This window comes from Neovison vison, chromosome 4, assembly GCF_020171115.1.
Source record: "Neovison vison isolate M4711 chromosome 4, ASM_NN_V1, whole genome shotgun sequence".
Taxonomy (NCBI): Eukaryota; Metazoa; Chordata; class Mammalia; order Carnivora; family Mustelidae; genus Neogale; species Neogale vison.
In genome coordinates, this window is record NC_058094.1 from 109,795,770 (window position 1) to 109,820,066 (window position 24,297).

Here is a 24,297-nt window from a genome sequence, read left to right on the forward strand (position 1 = left end):
TTTCCTTCTGCTTCAATTTTTTGAAACAGCTTCAGGAGAATAGGTGTTATTTCTTCTTGGAAGGTTTGGTAGAATTCCCCAGGGAATCCGTCAGGTCCTGGGCTCTTGTTTTTTGGGAGATTTTTGATCACTGCTTCAATCTCGTTATTAGATATCGGTCTATTCAGGTTGTCGATTTCTTCCTGGTTCAATTTTGGTAGTTTATATTTTTCCAGGAATGCATCCATTTCATCTAGGTTGCTAAGCTTATTGGCATATAACTGTTCGTAGTAACTTCTGATGATTGTTTCTACTTCCTTGGTGTTAGTTGTGATCTCTCCCCTTTCATTCATAATTTTATGAATTTGGGATTTCTCTCTTTTCTTTTGGATTAGTGTAGCCAGTGGCTTATCGATCTTATTGATTCTTTCAAAAAACCAGCTTCTAGTTTCATTGATACGTTCTACTGTATCTCTGGTTTCTCCCTCATTGATCTCAGCTCTAATCTTGATGATTTCCCTTCTTATGTGTGGAGTTGGTTTGATTTGTTGTTGATCCTCCAGTTCTTTAAGGTGTAGAGACAGCTGGTGTGTTCTGGATTTTTCAATTTTTTTGAGCAAGGCTTGGATGGCTATATATTTTCCCCTTAGGACCGCCTTTGCTGTATCCCATAGGTTTTGGACCGAAGTGTCTTCATTCTCATTGGTTTCCATGAATTGTTTCAGTTCTTCTTTGATCTCCTGGTTGATCCAAGCATTCTTAAGCAAGGTGGTCTTTAGCTTCCAGGTGTTTGAGTTCCTTCGGAACTTTTCCTTGTGATTGAGCTCCAGTTTCAAAGCATTGTGATCTGAGAATATGCAGGGAATAATCTCAGTCTTTTGGTATCGGCTGAGTCCTGATTTGTGACCCAGTATGTGGTCTATTCTGGAGAAGGTTCCGTGTGCACTTGAGAAGAATGAGTATTCTGCTGTTTTAGGGTGGAATGTTCTGTATATATCTATGAGGTCCATCTGGTCCAATGTGTCGTTCAATGCTCTTGTTTCTTTATTGATTTTCTGCTTCGATGATCTGTCTAATTCTGAAAGAGGCGTGTTAAGATCACCTACGATTAGTGTATTCATATCAATATGACTCTTTATCTTGATTAACAGTTTTCTTAAGTAATTGGCTGCTCCCATATTGGGAGCATAGATATTTACAATTGTTAGATCATCTTGGTGGATAGTCCCTTTAAGGATTATGTAGTGTCCTTCTGTATCTCTGACTACAGTCTTTAGTTTGAAGTCTAATTTATCTGATATGAGAATCGCTACCCCAGCCTTCTTTTGAGTCCCATTGGCATGAAAGATGCTTCTCCACCCCTTCACTTTCAGTCTGCGTGTATCTTTAGGTTCAAAATGGGTCTCTTGTAGACAGCATATGGATGGGTCCTGTCGTTTTATCCAATCTGCAACCCTGTGCCGTTTTATGGGTGCATTTAGGCCATTCACATTGAGAGTGATTATTGATAGATACGTTTTTATTGACATCGAGTTTCCTTTGAAGTCTTTCTTTCTGTAGACTGTCTCTATATTTCTGTTCAATGCTATTCTTGGGATTTTTCCTCTTTTATAGAACCCCCCTTAGTATTTCCTGCAGTATCGGCTTGGTGGTTGCATAGTCTTTTAAGTCTTGCCGGTCTTGGAAACTCTTTATCTCTCCATCCATTTTGAATGTCAGTCTTGCTGGATAAAGTATTCTTGGCTGCATGTTCTTCTCATTTAGTGCCCTGAATATATCTTGCCAGCCTCTTCTGGCTTGCCAGGTCTCTGTGGACAGGTCTGACGTTATTCTGATGGGCTTCCCTCTGTAAGTAAGGAGCCTCTTTGCCCTGGCGGCTTTCAAGGGATTATACCTACAATTATAATTTCTCAATTTGACTATCAGGTGTCGTGATGTTTTTTTGGAGTGTATAATCTTGGGTGGAGACCGTTCAGCCTCTAGTACATGAACGCTGGTTTCATTCGCGAGATTCGGAAAGTTTTCATGAAGGACTTGTTCCACGACATCTTCTAGACTTCTTTCTTTCTCCTCCCCTTCAGGAATTCCAATAATTCTGACGTTGGAACGCTTCATGGCATCACTTATTTCCCTAATTCTGCTTTCATGGGATCTAAGCTGTTTGTTCCAGGCTTCCTCCTGATCCTTTCTCTCTATCTGTTTTTCTTCCAGATCACTAATTCTATCTTCTGTCTCAGTTACCCTAGCTTTGAGAGAGTTTAGATTGGATTGGAACTCATTGAGAGCATTGTGGACCTCCTCCCTGGTAGCTTTAAGCTCCGCCCTAACATTGTGAACATCCTGTCTGGTCGCTTTCAGTTCGGCTCTAATCAATTCTGTTTGGTCATCCATGGCTTTCTCCAACCTAGCTATTGCCTGGATAATTGTTAGCCTGAATTCTCTTTCCGACATATTGTCTATGTTGATAGCCGTTAGCTCTGTTGCAGAAGGTCCATCCTCTGTATTTTTCTTCTGTTGGGCATTCCTCCTCCTAGTCATTTTGGTGGGAGAAGACTGAACAGATGTAGCTGGATGTATCAACTCTGGTGCAGTCAAGGTGCACCCTGGAACACTTCCTGATCTCCGTCTCAGAAGCCTCAGTCTGGGTGCAGAAGCTGAATAAATTCCCCCTTGGACGCTGGCAGTGCAGGTTCCAAGTTGCAGACCCTGGGGGCGCAGGATCTTTTGCTCGTCCCCAAAGCCAAGGCAGTGGCGGCTGTCTGTGAGCTCCTGACCGCCAGAGAGGTTCCAAGCAGCGATCGCACACTGAGATTTTGCCGCTGGCCGGGGCTGGGAGTGCCCGGCTTGCGCGCACCTCTTTTCAGAGGCGGCTGTGGGTCGGGCGCGAGTCTGGGGCACTGAGAACGGGGCGCTGGTCCGTAAGCCGCAGGCTGGGCTTTTGCACGCCTCTGTCCGGGGAAGAGTTTCGCGGGCGCGCGGCTTAGACTTTGAAACAATGGCCCGGGTCAAGAAGCGCCCCAGGGCCTTAGAAACCCAGGAGAGCTGGAGCGACGTGCACGCGCATCTCAAGCTTTGTGGTAGGGCTAGCGCGCGTTCTGCAGACCGGCTCCCATCCCCTCACAGGAGCCGGAACCCCGCGCTCTGGGGCACGCTGGCGGCTTAGGGACCAGGAGCCGGTTTCTCCGCCGCACTCTCTCTGCCTCCGCGCCGGGGAGGCCGTCTGGGACCGGGGACTCAAGCCCCTGTCCCTAGCCGCCCCGATTCCCACAATTTGCCCCCGCGATCCTTTGCTCTTTTGGAGTGCTTTCAACCAGTCTCCGAGTTAATGCTGGTCCCCAGACGCAGGGCACTCTCGCTCGTATCGGGGTATTACTTTTGCACCGGTCGCCTCTGGTGGCTCCCTCCCCCTTTTGTTTATCTTCCGATATCAGTCCGCTGTTCCCATTCCGCTTTACCTGCTCACTGGCGTCTTCTGCCCCTGTAGAGATCCAGACGTGTATAATTCTGATCTCAGGCTGATTTCATGGGTGATCAGAGTTCTTTGGTAGGTAATCAGCTCACTTTGGGGTACCAGCTGAAAAGACGCCTCTTCCTAGTACCCCGCCATCTTGTCCCCCCGGTGGATAATCTTTTTAATGTGTTGTTGGATCCTGTTGGCTAGGATCTTGTTGAGAATCTTAGCATCCATATTCATCAGTGATATTGGTCTGAAATTCTCCTTTTAGATAGGGTCCTTGCCTGGTTTGGGGATCAGGGTAATGCTGGCTTCATAGAAAGAGTCTGGAAGTTTTCCTTCTGCTTCAATTTTTTGAAACAGCTTCAGGAGAATAGGTGTTATTTCTTCTTGGAAGGTTTGGTAGAATTCCCCAGGGAATCCGTCAGGTCCTGGGCTCTTGTTTTTTGGGAGATTTTTGATCACTGCTTCAATCTCGTTATTAGATATCGGTCTATTCAGGTTGTCGATTTCTTCCTGGTTCAATTTTGGTAGTTTATATTTTTCCAGGAATGCATCCATTTCATCTAGGTTGCTAAGCTTATTGGCATATAACTGTTCGTAATAACTTCTGATGATTGTTTCTACTTCCTTGGCGTTAGTTGTGATCTCTCCCTTTTCATTCATAATTTTATGAATTTGGGATTTCTCTCTTTTCTTTCGGATTAGTGTAGCCAGTGGCTTTTCGATCTTATTGATTCTTGCAAAAAACAAGCTTCTATTTTCATTGATACGTTCTACTGTATCTCTCATTTCTCCCTCATTGATCTCAGTTCTAATCTTGATGATTTCCCTTCTTATGTGTGGAGTTGGTTTGATTTGTTGTTGATCCTCCAGTTCTTTAAGGTGTAGAGACAGCTGGTGTGTTCTGGATTTTTCAATTTTTTTGAGCAAGGCTTGGATGGCTATATATTTTCCCCTTAGGACCGCCTTTGCTGTATCCCATAGGTTTTGGACCGAAGTGTCTTCATTCTCATTGGTTTCCATGAATTGTTTCAGTTCTTCTTTGATCTCCTGTTTTATTCAAGCATTCTTAAGCAAGGTGGTCTTTAGCTTCCAGTTGTTTGAGTTCCTTCGGAACTTTTCCTTGTGATTGAGCTCCAGTTTCAAAGCATTGTGATCTGAGAATATGCAGGGAATAATCTCAGTCTTTTAGTATCGGCTGAGTCCTGATTTGTGACCCAGTATGTGGTCTATTCTGGAGAAGGTTCCGTGTGCACTTGAGAAGAATGTGTATTCTGCTGTTTTAGGGTGGAATGTTCTGTATATATCTATGAGGTCCATCTGGTCCAATGTGTCATTCAATGCTCTTGTTTCTTTGTTGAGTTTCTGCTTCGATGATCTGTCTAATTCTGAAAGAGGCGTGTTAAGATCTCCTACGATTAGTGTATTCATATCAATATGACTCTTTATCTTGATTAACAGTTTTCTTAAGTAATTGGCTGCTCCCATATTGGGAGCATAGATATTTACAATTGTTAGATCATCTTGGTGGATAGTCTCTTTAAGGATTATGTAGTGTCCTTCTGTATCTCTGACTACAGTCTTTAGTTTGAAGTCTAATTTATCTGATGTGAGAATCGCTACCCCAGCCTTCTTTTGAGTCCCATTGGCATGAAAGATGCTTCTCCACCCCTTCACTTTCAGTCTGCGTGTATCTTTATGTTCAAAATGGGTCTCTTGTAGACAGCATGTGGATGGGTCCTGTCGTTTTATCCAATCTGCAAACCTGTGCCGTTTTATGGGTGCATTTAGGTCATTCACATTGAGAGTGATTATTGATAAATACGTTTTTATTGACATCGAGTTACCTTTGAAGTCTTTCTTTCTGTAGACTGTCTCTATATTTCTGTTCAATGCTATTCTTGGGATTTTTCCTCTTTTATAGAACCCCCCTTAATATTTCCTGCAGTGTCGGCTTGGTGGTTGCATAGTCTTTTAAGCCTTGCCGGTCTTGGAAACTCTTTATCTCTCCATCCATTTTGAATGTCAGTCTTGCTGGATAAAGTATTCTTGGCTGCATGTTCTTCTCATTTAGTGCCCTGAATATATCTTGCCAGCCTCTTCTGGCTTGCCAGGTCTCTGTGGACAGGTCTGACGTTATTCTGATGGGCTTCCCTCTGTAAGTAAGGAGCCTCTTTGCCCTTGCAGCCTTCAAGAGATTATACCTACAATTAAAATTTCTCAATTTGACTATCAGGTGTCGTGATGATTTTTTGGAGTGTATAATCTTGGGTGGAGACCGTTCAGCCTCTAGTACATGAACGCTGGTTCATTTGTGAGATTCGGAAAATTTTCATGAAGGACTTGTTCCACGATATCTTCTAGACTTCTTTCTTTTTCCTCCCCTTCAGGAATTCCAATAATTCTGACGTTGGAACGCTTCATGGCATCATTTATATCCCTAATTCTGCTTTCGTGGGATCTAAGCTGTTTGTTCCAGGCTTCCTCCTGATCCTTTCTCTCTATCTGTTTGTCTTCAAGATCACTAATTCTATCTTCTGTCTCTGTTACCCTAGCTTTGAGAGAGTTTAGATTGGATTGGAACTCATTGAGAGCATTGTGGACCTCCTCCCTGGTATCTTTGAGCTCCGCCCTAACATTGTGAACATCCTGTCTGGTCGCTTTCAGTTCGGCCCTAATCAAATCTGTTTGGTCATCCATGGCTTTCTCCAACCTAGCTATTGCCTGGATAATTGTTAGCCTGAATTCTCTTTCCGACATATTGTCTATGTTGATAGCCGTTAGCTCTATTGCAGAAGGTCCATCCTCTGTATTTTTCTTCTGTTGGACATTCCTCCTCCTAGTCATTTTGGTGGGAGAAGACTGAACAGATGTAGCTGGATGTATCAACTCTGGTGCAGTCAAGGTGCACCCTGGAACACTTCCTGATCTCCGTCTCAGAGAGAAGCCTCTGTCTGGGTGCAGAAGCTGAACAAATTCCCCCTTGGACGCTAGGCAGTGCAGGTTCCAAGTTAAAGACCCTAGGGGAGCACGATCTTTTGCTTGTCCCCAAATCCAAGGAAGTGGCGGCTGTCTGGGAGCTCCTGACAGCCAGAGAGGTTCCAAGCAGCGATCGCACACTGAGATTTTGCCGCCGTCCCAGGCTGGGAGTGCCCGGCTTGCGTGCACCTCTTTTCAGAGGCGGCTGTGGGTCGGGCGTGCGTCTGGGGCACTGAGAACGGGGCGCTGGTCCGTAAGCCGCAGGCTGGGCTTTTGCTCGCCTCTGTCTGGGGAAGAGTTCCGTGCGCCTGTGGCTTAGACTTTGAAACAATGGCAAGGGTCAAGAAGTGCCCCCAGGCCTTAGAAACCCAGGAGAGCTGGAGGGACATGCGCGCACATCTCAAGCTTTGTGGTAGGGCTAGCCTGCGTTCTGCAGACCAGCGCAGCTCCCATCCCCTCACAGGAGCTGGAACACGCGCGCTCTGGGGCATGCTGGAGGCTTAGGGACCAGGAGCCGGTTTCTCCACCACACTCTCTCTGCCTCCGTGCCGGGGAGGCCGTCTGGGACTGGGGACTTAAGCCCCTGTCCCTAGCCGCCCCGATTCCCACAATTTGCCCCCGAGATCCTTTGCTCTTTTGGAGTGCTTTCAACCAGTCTCCGAGTTACTGCTGGTCCCCAGACATAGGGCACTCTCGCTCGTATCAGGGTATTACTTTTGCACCGGTCGCCTCTGGTGGCTCCCTCCCCCTTTAGTTTATCTTCAGATATCAGTCCACTGTTCTCATTCCGTATTACCAGCTCACTGGCATCTTCTGCCCCTGTAGAGATCCAGACGTGTATAATTCTGATCTCAGGCTGATATCATGGGTGTTCGGAGTTCTTTGGTAGGTAATCAGCTCACTTTGGGGTACCAGCTGAAAAGACGCCTCTTCCTAGTATCCCTCCATCTTGTACCCCCACTGGAAAATGCTTCTTACACTGAGAGGGAAGTGTGCTTTAGGAGGGATTCACTGCAGTGTTACGTCTATTAAAGAAGGAAGCTTTTGGGACTGACTCTGTGGTAACCGCAATAGGCGCACATAGTTTTCCATTCTCAGCCGTCTATCCGTTGGACTATAGCAAGTTCTGCTTAAGGGAAAATCCTTCATGCGGAATGTCATTTCTCACAATGTCTTTCCACTGGAAGAAAGAAGATAGAACAAGGACGGAGCAGAGAGAACGTTGCAACCCGTGAGTGAAGTACAGGGTAAGGCACCTAAGCCTCTATGATGCATACTGGAGGTTCAACACCTGGGATGTTCCACAATGTCTGCCACTTCTCAAAACACTTCCAATATATGAGGGAACTGTGCTACCGTAAGTTCTCACGACAGGGATGTATCTGTGCACAGTTGAAAAATTTAGGATGTGTCTGGGTAGCAGTCATGAAGTGTCTCATGCAGGCCCCTTAGAGGGTATGCGTAGGAAGGTATCTGCTCAGGGAAGCTACTTCAGGTGCGTACTCATTCATAACAGTGCTTATCCTTGGAAGAATGAAGGTAGAACACGGACGGACTAGTGGCACATTAGGTAATGTGAGTAAAGGGCAGGCTATGGCGCTTAAGCCTGCCAAACACATATTGGTTGTTCACCACCAGCGGTGTTCCGCACTCAGTTTCTACATCTCAAACGCTTCCAAACTGAGAGGGAAGTGTGCTTTAGAAGGGATTCACTGCAGTGTTACGTCTGTTAAAGAAGGAAGCTTTTGGGACTGACACTGTGGTAACCACAATAGGCGCACATAGCTTTCCAGTCTCAGACGTCTAACCGTTAGACTATAGGAAGTTCTGTTTAAGGGAAACTCCTTCATGCGGGTTGTCCCTTCTCACAGTGTCTTTATGTGGAGGAAAGAAGATAGAACAAGGACGGACAGAGAGAACGTTGCAAACCGTGATTGAAGTACAGGGTAATCCACTTAGGCCTCTATGATGCATACTGTAAGTTCAACACCGGAGATGTTCCACAGTGTCTACCTCTTCTCAAAACACTTCCAGTATATGAGGGAACTCTGCTACTGTAAGTTCTCACGACAGAGTTGCGTCTGTGCTCAGTTGGAAAGTGTAGGACGTGTCTGGGTAGCAACCATGAAGTGTCTGATATAGGCCCCTTAGAGGGGATGCGGAGGAAGGTATCTGCTCAGGGAACCTACTTCAGGTGCGTACTCATTCATAACAGTGTTACTCCTTTGAGGATGAATATAGAACAGGGACGGATTAGGGCCACATTAGGTATGTGAGTAAAGGGCAGGCTATAGCGCTTAAGCCTGCCAAACACATATTGGATGTTCACCACCAATGGGGATCCGCACTTAGTCTCTGCGTCTAAAACACTTCCAACACTGAGAGGGAAGTGTGCTTTAGAAGGGATTCACTGCAGTGTTACCTCTGTTGAAGAAGAAAGCTTTTGGAACTGACTCTGTGGTAACCGCAATAGGCGCACATAGCTTTCCAGTCTCAGACGTCTAACCGTTAGTCTATAGGAAGTTCTGTTTAAGGGAAACTCCTTGATGCGGATTGTCACTTCTCACAGTGTCTTACCAGTAGAGGAAAGAAGATAGAACAAAGACGGACAGAGAGAACATTGCAAACCGTGAGTGAAGTACAGGGTAAGTCACTTAGGCCTCTATGATGCATACTGGTAGTTCAACACCGGAGATGTTCCACAGTGTCTCCCTCTTATCAAAACACTTCCAGTATATGAGGGAACTGTGCTACAGTAAGTACTCACGACAGAGATGCGTCTGTGCTCATTTGGAAAGTGTAGGACGTGTCTGGGAAGCAACTCTGAAGTGTCTGATACAGGCCCATTAGAGGGGATGCGGAGGTAGGTATCTGCTCAGGGAAGATACCTCAGGTGCGTACTCATTCATAACAGTGTAACTCCTTTGAGGATGAATATAGAACAGGGAAGAACTACGGGCACATTAGGTACTGTGAGTAAAGGGCACGCTATGGCGCTTAAGCCGGCCAAACACATATTGGATGTTCACCACCAGTGGTGATCCGCACTTAGTTTCTGTGTCTAAAACGCTTCCAACACTGAGAGGGAAGTGTGCTTTAGGAGGGATTCACTGCAGTGTTACGTCTGTTAAAGAAGGAAGCTTTTGGGACTGACTGTGGTAACCACAATAGGCGCATATAGCTTTCCAGACTCAGACGTTATCCGTTAGAATATAGCAAGTTCTGTTAAAGGGAGACTCCTTCATGCCGAATGTTACTTCTCACAGTGTCTTTCCAGTGGAGGAAAGAAGATAGAACAACGACGGACAGAGAGAACGTTGCAACCCGTGAGTGAAGTACAGGGTAAGGCACCTAAGCCTCTATGATGCATACTGGAAGTTCAACACCTGGGATGTTCCACAATGTCTACCTCTTCTCAAAACACTTCCAATATATGAGGGAACTGTGCTACCGTAAGTTCTCACGACAGGGATGCATCTGTGCACAGTTGAAAACTCTAGGATGTGTCTGGGAAACAATCATGAAGTGTCTCATGCAGGCCCCTTAGAGGGGATGCGTATGAATGTATCTGCTCAGGGAAGCTACTTCAGGTGCGTACTCATTCATAACAGTGCATCTCCTTTGAGAAATGAGGGAAGAACACGGTCGGACTAGGGGCACATTAGGTACTGTGAGTAAAGGGCAGCCTATGAAGCTTAAGCCTGCCAAACACATATTGGTTGTTCACCACCAGTGGTGATCCGCACTTAGTTTCTGCGTCTAAAACGCTTCCAACACTGAGAGGGAAGTGTGCTTTAGGAGTGATTCACTGCAGTGTTACGTCTGTTAAAAAGAATGCTTTTGGGACTGACTCTGTGGAAACCGCATTAGGCACATATAGTTTTCCAGTCTCAGATGTCTAACCGTTTGACTATAGGAAGTTCTGTTTAAGGGAAACTCCTTCATGCGGATTGTCACTTCTCAAATTGTCTTTATGTGGAGGAGAGAAGATAGAACAAGGACGGACAGAGAGAACGTTGCAAACCGTGAGTAAAGTACAGGGTAAGCCACTTAGGCCTCTATGATGCATACTGGCAGATCAAACCGGAGAAGAACCACAGTGCCTACCTCTTCTCAAACACTTCCAGTAAATAAGGGAACTGGGCTTCAGTAAGTACTAACGACAGAGATGCGTCTGTGCTCAGTTGGTTAGTGTAAGACGTGTCTGGGTAGCAACCATGAAGTGTCTGATACAAACCCCTAAGAGGGGATGCAGAGTAAGTTATCTCCTCAGGGAACCTACTTCAGGTTCGTACTCATTCATAACAGTGTTTCTCTTTTTAGGATGAAGATAGAACAGGGACGGATTAGGGGCACATTAGGAAGGTATCTGCTGAGGGAAGCTACTTCAGGTGCGTACTCATTCATAACAGTGTTTCTCCTATGAGGATGAAGATAGAAAAGAGAAAGACTATGGGCACATTATGTACTGTGAGTAAAGGGCACGCTATGGTGCATAAGCCTGCCAAATACATATTGGATGTTCACCACCAGTGGTGATCCGCTCTAGTTTCTGCATCTAAAACGAGGGAAGTGTGCTTTAGGGGGATTCACTGCAGTGTTACGTCTGTTAAAGAAGGATGCTTTTGGGACTGAATCTGTGGTATTCACATTAGGCGCAAATAGCTTTCCAGTCTCAGACGTATAACCGTTAGACTATAGGAAGTTCTGTTTAAGGGAAACTCCTTCATGCGGATTGTCACTTCTCACAGTGTCTTTATGTGGAGGAAAGAAGATAGAACAAGGACGGACAGAGAGAACATTGCAAACATGAGTGAAATACAGAGTAAGCCACTTAGGCCTCTATGATGCATACTGGCAGTCCAACACTGGAGATGTTCCACAGTGCCTACCTCATCTCAAAACACTTCCAGTATATGAGCAACTGTGCTACAGTAAGTTCTCATGACAGAGATGCGTCTGTGCTCAGTTGGAAAGTGTAGGACGTGTCTGGGTAGCCACCATGAAGTTTTTGATACAAGCCCCTAAGAGGGGATGCGGAGTAAGTTATCTGCTCAGGGCACCTACTTCAGGTGCGTACTCATTCATAACAGGGTTTCTCCTATGAGGATGAAGATAGAACAGGGACGGAAGAGGGTCACATTAGGTACTGTGAATAAAGGGCAGGCTATGGCGCTTAAGCATGCCAAACACATATTGGATGTTCACCACCAGTGGTGATCCGCACTTAGTTTCTGTGTCTAAAACCATTCCAACACTGAGAGGGAAGTGTGCTTTAGGAGGGATTCACTGCAGTGTTACGTCTGTTAAAGAAGGAAGCTTTTGGGACTGACTCTGTGGTAACCGCATTAGGCGCACAAAGCTTTCCAGTCTCAGACGTCGAACCGTTAGACTATAGGAAATCTGTTTAAGGGAAACTCCTTCATGCAGATTGTCACTTCTCACAGTGTCTTTATGTGGAGGAAAGAAGATAGAACAAGGACGGACAGAGAGAACGTTCCAAACCGTGAGTGAAGTACAGGGTAAGCCACTTAGGCCTCTATGATGGATACTAGAAGTTCAACACCGGAGATGTTCCACAGTATCTACCTCTTCTCAATACACTTCGAGTATATGAAGGAACTGTGCTACAGTAAGTTCTCACGACAGAGATGCGTCTGTGCTCAGTTGGAAAATATAGAACGTGTCTGGGTAGCAACCATGTAGTGTCTGATACAGGCCCATTAGAGGGGATGCAGAGGAAGGTATCTGCTCAGGGAACCTACTTCAGGTGCTTACTTATTCATAACAGTGTTTCTCCTTTGAGGATGAAGATAGAACCGGGAAGGACTACGGGCACACTAGGTACTGTGAGTAATGGGCAGGCTCTGGCACTTAAGCCTGCCAAACACATATTGGATGTTAACCACCAGTGGAGACCCGCACTTAGTTTCTGTGTCGAAAACGCTTCTTACACTGAGAGGGAAGTGTGCTTTAGGAGGGATTCACTGCAGTGTTACGTCTGTTAAAGAAGGAAGCTTTTGGGACTGACTCTGTGGTAACCGCAATAGTCGCACATAGCTTTCCAGTCTCAGATGTCTATCCGTTGGAATATAGCAAGATCTGTTAAGGGAAACTCCTTCATGCGGAATGTCACTTCTCACAGTGTCTTTCCTGTGGAAGAAAGAAGATAGAACAAGGACGGACAGAGAGAACGTTGCAAACCGCGAGTGAAGTACAGGTTAAGGTACCTAAGCCTCTATGATGCATACTGGAGGTTCAACACCTGAGATGTTCCACATGTCTACAACTTCTCAAAACACTTCCAATATATGAAGGAACTGTGCTACCGTAATTTCTCACGTCAGGGATGCATCTGTGCATAGTTAAAAACTCTAGGATGTGTCTGGGTTGCAATCATGAAGTGTCTCATACAGGCCCCTTAGAGGGGATGCGTAGGAAGGTATCTGCTCAGGGAAGCTACTTCAAGAGTGTACTCATTCATAACAGTGCTTATCCTTGGAGGAATGAAGGTAGAACACGGATGGACTAGTGGCACATTATGTACTGTGAGTTAAGGGCAGGCTATGACACTTAAGACTGCCAAACACATATTGGATGTTCACCACCAGTGGTGATCCGTACTTAGTTTTGCGTCAAAAACGCTTCCGACACTGAGAGGGAAGTGTGCTTTAGGAGGGATTCACTGCAGTGTTCCGTCTGTTAAAGAAGGAAGTTTTGGGACTGACTCTGTGGTAACCGCAATAGTCGCACATAGCTTTCCAATATCAGAGGTCAATCCATTGGACTATAGCAAGTTCTGATTGAGGAAACTTCTTCATGCAGAATGTCACTTATCACAGTGTCTTTCCAATGGAGGAAAGAAGATAGAACAAGGACGGAGCGGAGAGTACGTTGCAACCCGTGAGTGAAGTACACGGTAATGCACCTAGGCCTCTATGAATCATATTGGAAGTTCAACACCTGGGATATCCTATAGTGTCCTCCACTTCTCAAAAGCTTCCAATATCTGAGGGAACTGTGCTACAGTATGTTCTCACGAAAGGGATGCATCACGGTCAGTTGTAAAGTGTTGGACGTGTCTGGGTAGCAAACATGAAGTGTCTGATACAGGCCCCCTTAGAGGGGATGCGGAGGAAGGTATCTGCTAAGGGAACCTACTTTACTCATTCACAACAGTGTTTCTCCTTTGAGGATGAAGATAGAACAGGGAAGGACTACGGGCACATTAGGTACTGTGAGTAAAGGGCAGGTTATGGCGCTTAAGCCTGCCAAACACACATTGGACGTTCACCACCAATGATGATCCGCATTTAGTTTCTGTGTCGAAAATGCTTCCAACACTGAGAGGGAAGTGTGCTTTAGGAGAGATTCACTGCAGTGTACGTCTGTTAAAGAAGGAAGTTTTGGGACTGACTCTGTGGTAACTGCAATAGTCTCACATAGCTTTCCAGCCTCAGATGTCTATCCTTTGGATTATAGCAATTTCTGTTTAAGGGAAACTCCTTCAAGCGGAATGTGACTTTTCACAGTGTCTTTCCAGTGGAGGAAAGAAGATAGAACAACGACGGACAGAGAGAACGTTGCAAACCATGAGTCAAGTAAAGGGTAAGGCATCTAAGTCTCTATGATGCATACTGGAAGTTCAACACCTGGGATATTCCACAATGTTTACCAGTTCTCAAAACACTTCCAATATATGAGGGAACTGTACTACCGTAAGTTCTCACGACAGGGAATCATCTGTGCACAGTTGAAAACTCTAGGATGTGTCTGGGTAGCAATCATGAAGTGTCTCATACAGGCCCCTTAGAGGGGATGCGTAGGAAGGTATCTGCTCAGGGAGGCTACTTCAGGTGCATACTCATTCATAACAGTGCTTCTCCTTGGAGGAATGAAGTTAGAACACGGACGGACTAGGGGCTCATTAGGGACTGTGAGTAAAGGGCAGGCTATGATGCTTAAGCCGGCCAAACACATATTGGAGGTTCACCACCAGTGGTGATCCGCACTTAGTTTCTACGTCTACAACGCTTCTAACACTCAGAGGGAGGTGTGCTTTAGGAGGGATTCACTGCAGTGTTATGTCTAGTAAAGAAGGAAGCTTTGGGACTGACTTGTGGTAACCGCAATAGTCGCACATACCTTTCCAGTCTAAGATGTCTATCCGTTGGACTATAGCAAGTTCTGTTTTAGGGAAAATCCTTCATGCAGAATGTCACTTCTCACAGTGTCTTTCCAACGGAAGAAAGAAGAAAGAACAAGGACGGAGCAGAGAGAACGTTGCAACCCGTGAGTGAAGTACAGGGTAAGGAACCTAGGCCTCTATGATTCATACTGGAAGTTCAACACCTGGGATGTTCCACAGTGTTTACCACTTCTCAAAACACTTCCAATATATGAGGGAACTGTGCTACAGTATGTTCTCATGACAGGGATGCGTCTCTGCTCAGTTGGAAAATGTAGGACGTGTCTGGGTAGCAATCATGAAGTGTTTTATACAGGCCCCTGAGAGGGGATGTGGAGGAAGGTTTCTGCTCAGGAACCTACTTCAGGTTCGTACTCATTCATAACAGTGCTTCTCCTTTGAGGATGAAGATAGAACAGGGACGGATTAGGGGCACATTAGGTACTGTGAGTAAAGGGCAGGCTATGGTACTTAAGCCTGCCAAACACATATTGGATGTTCACCACCAGTGGTGATCCGCACTTAGTTTCAGCGTCTAAAACCCTTCCAACACTGAGAGGGAAGTGTGCTTTAGGAGTGATTAAATTCAGTGTTACGTCTGTTAAAGAAGGAAGCTTTTGGGACTGACTCTGTGGTAACCGCATTAGGCGCACATAGCTTTCCCGTCTCAGACGTCTAACCATTAGACTATAGGAATTTCTGTTTAAGGGATACTCCTTCTTGTGGAATGTCACTTCTCAGAGTGTCTTTCTCGGGGACGTAAGAAGGTAGAATTAGGATGGACAGAGAGAACCTTGCAAACCGTGAGTGAAGTACAGGGTAAGCCACTTAGGCCTCGGTGATGCATACTGGAAGTTCAACACCGGAGATGTTCCACAGTGTCTACCTCTTCTCTAAACACTTCCAGTATATGAGGGAACTGTGCTACAGTATGGTCTCACAACAGAGATGCGTCTGTGCTCATTTGGAAAGTGTAGGGTGTGTCTGGGTAGCAACCATGAAATGTCTGATACAAGTCCCTTAGAGGGGATGGGGAGCAAGTTAACTGCTCAGGGAACCTACTCAGGTGCGTACTCATCCAAATCCTACTTCAGGTGTTTCTCCTTTGAGGATGAAGATAGAACAGGGAAGGACTACGGGCACATTAGGTACTGTGAGTAAAGGGCACGCTATGGCGCTTAAGCCTGCCAAACACATATAGGATGTTCACCACCAGTGGTTATCCGCACTTAGTTTCTGCGTCGAAACCGTGAGTGAAGTACAGGGTAAGGTACCTAAGCCTCTATGATGCATAATGGAAGTTCAACACCAGAGATGTTCCACAGTGTCTATCTCTTCTCAAATACTTTCAGTATATGAGCGAACTGTGGTAGAGTAAGTCCTCACGACAGAGATGCGTCTGTACTCAGTTGGTATGTGTAGGACGTTTCTGAGTAGCAACCATGAAGTGTCTCATAATGGCCCCTTAGAGGGGATGCGGAGGAAGGTATCTGCTCAGGGAAACTACTTCAGAGGCTTAATCATTCATAACTGTGTTTCTCCTTTGAGGATGAAGATAGAACAGGGAAAGACTATGGGAACACTAGGTACTGTGAGTAAAGGGCAGGCCATGGCGCTTAAGCCTGCCAAACACATATTCGATGTTCCCCACCAGTGGTGAACCGCACTTAGTTTCTGCGTCTAAAACGCTTCCAACACTGAGAGGGAAGTGTGCTTTAGGAGGGATTCACTGCAGTGTTACGTCTGTTAAAGAAGGAAGCTTTTGGGACTGACTCTGTGGTACCCTCATTAGGCGCACATAGCTTTCCAGTCACTGACGTCTAACCGTTAGACTATAGGAAGTTCTGTTTAAGGGAAACTCCTTGATGATGAATGTTACTTCTCACATAATCTTTCCAGTGGAGGAAAGAAGATAGAACAAGGATGGACAGAGAGAATGTTGCAAACCGTGAGTGAAGTACAGGGTAATCCAATTAGGCCTCTATGATGCATACTATAAGTTCAACACCGGAGATGTTCCACAGTGTCTACCTCTACTCAAAACACTTCCAGTATATGAGGGAACTGGCTACTGTAAGTTCTCACGACACAGATCCGTCTGTGCTCAGTTGGAAAGTTAGGACGTGTCTGGGTAGCAACCATTAAGTGTCTGATACAGGCCCCTTAGAGGGGATGCGGAGGAAGGTATCTGCTCAGGGAAACGACTTCAGGTTTGTACTCATTCATAACAGTGTTTCACCTTTGAGGATGAAGGTATAACAGGGAAGGACTACGGGCACATTAGGTACTGTGAGTTAAGGGCACGCTATGGCGCTTAAGCCTGCCAAACATATATTGGATGTTCACCACCAGTGGTGATCCGCACTTAGTTTCTGCGTCTAAAACGCTTCCAACACTGAGAGGGAAGTGTGCTTTAGGAGGGATTCACTGCAGTGTTACGTCTGTTAAAGAAGGAAGCTTTTGGAACTGACTCTGTGGTAACCGCAATAGGCGCACATAGCTTTCCAGTCTCAGACGTCTAACCGTTAGACTATAGGAAGTTCTGTTTAAGGGAAACTCCTTCATGTGGAATGTCACTTCTCACAGTGTCTTTCCAGTGGATGAAAGAAGATAGAACAATGACGGACAGACTGAACATTGCAACCCGTGAGTGTAGTACAGGGTAAGGCACTTAAGCCTCTATGATGCATACAGGAAGTTCAACACCTGGGATGTTCCACAATGTCTACCACTTCTCAAAACACTTCCAGTATATGAGGGAACTGTGCTACCGTAAGTTCTCACGAAAGGTATGCATCTGTGCACAGTTGAAAACTCTAGTATGTGTCTGGGTAGCAATCATGAAGTGTCTCATGCAGGCCCCTTAGAGGCGATGCGTATGAAGGTATCTGCTCAGGGAAGCTACTTCAGGTGCGTACTCAATCATAACAGTGCTTCTCCTTGGCGGAATGAAGGAAGAACACGGACGGACTAGGGGCACATTAGGTACTGTGAGTAAAGGGCAGGCTATGAAGCTTAAGCCTGCCAAACACATATTAGATGTTCACCACCAGTGGTGATCCGCCCTTAGTTTCTGCGTCTAAAACGCTTCCAACACTGAGACTGAAGTGTGCTTTAGGGGTATTAACTGCAGTGTTACGTCTATTAAAGAAGGATGCTTTTGGGACTGACTTTGTGGTATCCCCATTAGGCGCACATAGCTTTCCAGTCTCAGACGTCTAACCGTTACACTATAGGAAGTTCTCTTTAAGGGAAAATCCTTCATGCGGATTGTATCTTCTCACAGTGTCTTTATGTGGAGGAAAGAAGATAGAACAAGGACGAACAGAGAGAACGTTGCAAACGTGAGTGAAATACAGGGTAAGCCACTTAGGCCTCTATGATGCATACTGGCAGTTCAACACCGGAGATGTGCCACAGTGCCTACCTCTACTCAAAACACTTCCAGTATATGAGGGATCTGTGCTACAGTAAGTTCTCACGACAGAGATGCGTCTGTGCTCAGTTGGAAAGTGTAGGACGTGTCTGAGTAGCAACCATGAAGTTTCTGATACAAGCACCTAAGAGGGGATGCGGAGTAAGTTATCTGCTCAGGGAACCTACTTCAGGTGCGTACGTATTCATAACAGGGTTTCTCCTATGATGATCAAGATAGAACAGGGACGGATTAGGGGAACATTAGGTACTGTGGATAAAGGGCACGCTATGGCACTTTAGCCTGCCACACACCTATTGGATGTTCACCACCAGTGGTGATCCGCACTTAGTTTCTGTGTCTAAAACCCTTCCATCACTGAGACGGAAGTGTGCTTTTGGAGGGATTCACTGCAGTGTTACGTCTGTTAAAGAAGGAAGCTTTTGGGACTGACTCTGTGGTAACCGCATTAGGCGCAGTTAGCTTTCCAGTCTCAGACGTCTAACCATTAGACTATAGGAAGTTCTGTTTAAGGGAAACTCCTTCATGCGGAATGTCACTTCTCACAGTATCTTTCCAGTGGAGGAAAGAAGATAGAACAAGGACGGACAGAGAGAACGTGGCAAACCGCGTGTGAAGTACAAGGTATGCCACTTAGGCCTCTATGATGCATACTGGAAGTTCAACACCGGAGATGTTACACAGTGTCAACCTCTTCTCAACACTTCCAGTATATGAAGGAACTGTGCTACAGTAAGTTCTCACGACAGAGATGCGCTGTGCTCAGTTGGACAGTGTAGGATGTGTCTGGGTTCCTACCATGTTGTGTCTGATACAGGCCCATTAGAGGGGATGCGGAGGAAGGTATCTGGTCAGGGAACCTACTTCAGGTGCTTACTTATTCATAACAGGGTTTGTACTTTGAGGATGAAAATAGAACAGGTAAGGACTACAGGTACATTAGGTACTTTGAGTAAAGGGCACGCTATGGCGCTTAAGGCTGCCAAACTTATATTGGATGTTCACCACCAGTGTTGATTCGCACTTAGTTTCTCTGTCGAAAACGCTTCTTACACTGAGAGGGAAGTGTGCTTTAGGAGGGATTCACTGCATTGTTACGTCTGTTAAAGAAGGAAGCTTTTGGGACTGACACTGTGGTAACCGCAATAGGTGCACATAGCTTTCCAGTCTCAGACGTCTATCCTTTGGACTATAGCAAGTACTGTTTAAGGGAAACTCCTTCATGCGGAATGTCACTTCTCAAAGTGTCTTTCCAGTGCTGGAAGAACATAGAACCACGACGGACAGAGAGAACGTTGCAACCCGTGAGTGAAGTACATGGTAAGGAACCTAGGCGTCTATGATGCATACTGGAAGTTCAACACCTGGATGTTCCACAGTGTCTACCACTTCTCAAAACACTTCCAATATATGAGGGAACTGTGGTACCGTACGTTCTCACGACAGGGATGCATCTGTGCAAAGTTGGAAAGTGTAGGACGTGTCTGGGTAGCAATCATGAAGTGTCTCATTCAGGCCCCTTAGAGGGGATGCGTGGAAGGTATCTGCTCAGGGAAGCTACCTCAGGTGCGTACTCATTCATAACAGTGTTTATCCTTTGAGGATGAAGATAGAACAGGGATGGATCAGGGGCACATTAGGTACTGTGAGTAAAGGGCAGGATATGACGCTTAAGCCTGCAAAACACATATTGGATGTTCACCACCAATGGTGATCCGAACTTAGTTTCTGTATCGAAAACGCTTCCAACATTGAGAGGGAAGTGTGCTTTAGGAGGGATTCACTGCAGTGTTACGTCTGTTAAAGAAGGAAGCTTTTGGGACTGACTCTGTGGTAAACGCATTAGGCGCACATAGCTTTCCAGTCTCAGACTTCTAACCGTTAGAATATAGGATGTTCTGTTTACGGGAAACTCCTTCATGCGGAATGTCACTTCTCCCAGTGTCTTTCCAGGGGAAGAGAGAAGATAGAACAAGGACGGACAGAGCGAACGTTGCAAACCGTGAGTGAAATACAGGGTAAACCACTTATGCCTATATGATGCATACTGGAAGTTCAACCCCGGAGATGTTCCACAGTGTCTAGCTCTTCTCAAAACACTTCCAGTATAAGAGGGAACTGTGCTACAGTAAGTCCTCACGAGAGAGATGCGTCTATGCTCAGTTGCAAAGTGTAGGACGTGTCTGGGTAGCAACCATGAAGTGTCTGATACAAGCTTCTAAGAGGGGATGCTGAGGATGGTATCTGCTCAAGGAACCTACTTCAGGTGCGTACTCATTCATAACAGTGATTCTCCTTTGAGGATGAATATAGAACAGGGAAGGACTACGGGCACATTAGGTACTGCCCTTTACAGGGCAGGCTATGGCACTTAAACCTGACAAACACATATTGGATGTTCACCACCAGTGGTGATCCGCACTTAGTTTCTGCTTCTAAAACGTTTCCAGCACTGAGAGGGAAGTGTGCTTTAGGAGGGATTCACTGCAGTGTTACGTCGGTTAAAGATGGAAGCTTTTGGGACTGACTCTGTGGTAACCGCAACAGGCGCATATAGCTTTCCGGTCTCAGCCGTCTATCCGTTAGACTATAGGAAGTTCTGTTTAAGGGAAACTCCTTCATGAGGAATGTCACTTCTCATAGTGTCTTTCCTGTGGAGGAATGAAGATAGAACAAGGACGGAGCAGAGAGAACGTTGCAACCCGTGAGTGAAGTACAGGGTAAGGCACCTAAGCCTCTATGATGCATACTTGAAGTTCAACACCTGGTATGTTCCACAGTGTAAACCACTTCTCAAAACACTTCCAACTTATGAGGGAACTATGCTACCGTAAATTCTCATGACAGGGATACATCTGTGCACAATTGAAAACTCTAGGATGTGTCTGGTTTGCAATCATGAAGTGTCTCATACAGTCCCCTTAGAGGGGATGCGTAGGAAGGTATCTGCTCAGGGAAAGTTACTTCAGGAGCATACTCATTCATAACAGTGCTTCTCCTTTGACGAATGAAGGTAGAACACGGACGGTGTAGGGGCACATTAGGTACTGTGAGTAAAGGGCAGGCTAAAGCGCTTAAGCCTGCCAAACACATATCGGATGTTCACCAGCAGTGGTGATCCGCCCTTCATTTCTGAGTCGAAAACGCTTCCTACACTGAGAGAGAAGTGTGCTTTAGGAGGGATCCACTGCAGTGTTACGTCTGATAAAGAAGGAAGCTTGGGACTGACACTTGGTAACCGCATTAGGCGCACATAGCTTTCCAGTCTCAGACGTCTAACCGTTAGACTATAGGAAGTTCTGTTTAAGGGAAACTCCTTCATGCGGTTGTCACTTCTCACAGTGTCTTTATGTGCTGAAAGAAGATAGAACAAGGACGGACAGAGAGAACGTTGCAAACCGTGAGAGAGGTACAGGGAGAGCCACTTAGGCCTCCATGATGCTTACTGGCATTTCAATACCGGAGAAGTTCCACAGTGCCTACCGTTTCTCAAAACACTTCAAGTATATTTGGGAACTATGCTTCAGTAAGTTCTCATGACAGAGAAGAGTCTGTCCTCATTTGGAAAGTGTAGGACGTGTCTGGGTAGCAACCATGAAGTGTCTGATACAAGCCCCTAAGATGGGATGCGGAGGAAGGTATCTGCTCAGGGAATCTACTTCAGGTGCGTACTCATTCATAACACTATTTCTCCTTTGAGGATGAAGAAAGTCAGGGAAAGACTACGGGCACATTAGGTACTGTGAGTAAAGGGCACGCTATGGCGCTTAAGCCTGCCAAACATATATTGAATGTTCACCACCAGTGTTGATCCGCACTTAGTTTCTTTGTCGAAAACGCTTCTTGCACTGAGAGGGAAGTGTGCTTTAGGAGGGATTTACTGCAGTGTTACGTCTAGTAAAGAAGTGAGCTTTTGGCACTGACTCTGTGGTAACCGCAATAGTCGAACATAGCTTTCCAGTCTCAGCCGTCTATCCGTTGGACTATAGCAAGTTCTGTTTAAGGGAAACTCCTTCATGCGGAATGTCACTTTTCACAGTGTCTTTCCACTGGAGGAAAGAAGATAGAACAAGGAATGAGCAGAGAGAACTTTGCTACCCGTGAGTGAAGTACAGGTAAAGGCACCTAAGCCTCTATGATTCATACTGGAAATTCAACACCTGGGTGTTCCACAGTGTCTACCACTTCTCAAAACACTTCCAATATACGAGGGAATTGTTCTACAGTTTGTCCTCATGACATGGATGCGTCTATGCTCAGTGGAAAGTGTAGGACTTGTGTGGGTAGCAATCATGAATTGTCTGATACAGGACCATTAGAGGGGATGCGGAGGAAGGTATCTGCTCAGAGAACCTACTTCAGGTTCGTACTCATTCATAACAGTGTTTAACCTTTGAGGATGAAGATAGAACAGGGATGGATTAGGGGCACATTAGGTACTGTGAGTAAAGGGGAGGCTATGGCGCTTAAGCCTGCCAAACATACACTGGATGTTCACCACCAGTGGTGATCCGCACTCAGTTTCTGTGTCTAAAACGCTTCCAACACTGAGAGGGAAGTGTGCTTTAGGAGGGATTTACTGCAGTGTTACTTACGTCTGTTAAAGAAGGAAGCTTTTTGGACTGACTCTGTGGTAACCGCATTAGGCGCACATAGCTTTCCAGTGTCAGACGTCTTACTGTTAGACGATAGGAAGTTCTGTTTAAAGGAAACTCCTTCATGCGGAATGTCACTTCTCACAGTGTCTTTATGTGGAGGAGAGAAGATAGAACAAGGACGGACAGAGAGAACGTTGCAAACCGTGAGTAAAGTACAGGGTAAGCCACTTAGGCCTCTATGATGCATACTGGAAGTTCAACACCGGAGATGTTCCACAGTGTCTACCAGTTTTCAAAACAGTTCCAGTATATGAGGGAACTGTGCTACAGTACGTTCTCACGACAGAGATGCGTCTGTGCTCATTTGGAAAGTGTAGGACGTGTCTGGGTAGCAACCATGAAGTGTCTGATACAAGCCCCTAATAGGGGATTGGAGGAAGGTATCTGCTCAGGGAAGCTACTTCAGGTGCGTACTCGTTCATAACAGTGCATCTCCTTTGAGGATGAAGATAGAACAGGGACGGACTAGGGGCACATTAGGTACTGTGAGTAAAGGGCAGGCTATGGCGCATAAGCCTGCAAAAAACATATTGGATTTTCAGAACCACTGGTGATCCGCACTTAGTTTCTGTTTCTAAAACTCTTCCAACACTAAGAGGGAAGTGTGCTTTAGGAGGGATTCACTGCAGTGTTACGTCTGTTAAAAAAGGAAGATTTTGGGACTGACTCTGTGGTAACCGCCATAGGCGCACATAGCTTTCCAGACTCAGACATCTATCCGTTGGAATATTGCAAGTTCTTTTTAAGGGAAACTCCTTCATGCGGAATGTGACTTCTCACAGTGTCTTTTCACTGGAGGAAAGAAGTTAGAACAATGACAGAGCAGAGAGAACGTTGCAACAGGTGAGTGAAGTACTGGGTAAGGAACCTAGGCCTCTATGATGCATACTGGAAGTTCAACACCTGGGATGTTCTATAGTGTCTACCACTTCTCAAAACACTTCCAATATATGAGGGAACTGTGCTACAGTTAGTTCTCACGACAGGGATGCGTCTATGATCAATTGGAAAGTGTAGGACGTGTCTGGGTAGCAATTATGAAGTGTCTGATACAGGCCCCTTAGAGGGGATGCGTAGGAAGGTATCTTCCTAGGGAACCTACTTCAGGTTCGTACACATTCATAACAGTGTTTATCCTTTGAGAATGAAGATAAAACAGGGACGGATTAGGGGCACATTAGGGACTGTGAGTAAAGGGCACGATATGAGGCTAAAGCCTGCCAAACATATATTGGATGTTCACCACCAGTGTTTATCCGCACTTAGTTTCTGTGTCAAAAACGCTTCCTACACTGAGATGGAAGTGTGCTTTAGGAGGGATTCACTGCAGTGTTACGTCTAGTAAAGAAGGAAGATTTTGGGACTGACTCTGTGGTGACCGCAGTAGTCGCACATAGCTTTCCAGTCTCAGACGTCTAACCGTTAGACTATAGGAAGTTCTGTATAAGGGAAATCCCTTCATGCGGAATGTCACTTCTCACAGTGTCTTTCCAGTGGAGGAAAGAAGATAGAACAAGGACGGACAGAGAGAACGTTGCAAACCGTGAGTGAAGTACAGGTTAAGCTACTTAGGCCACTGAGATGCATACTGGAAGTTCAA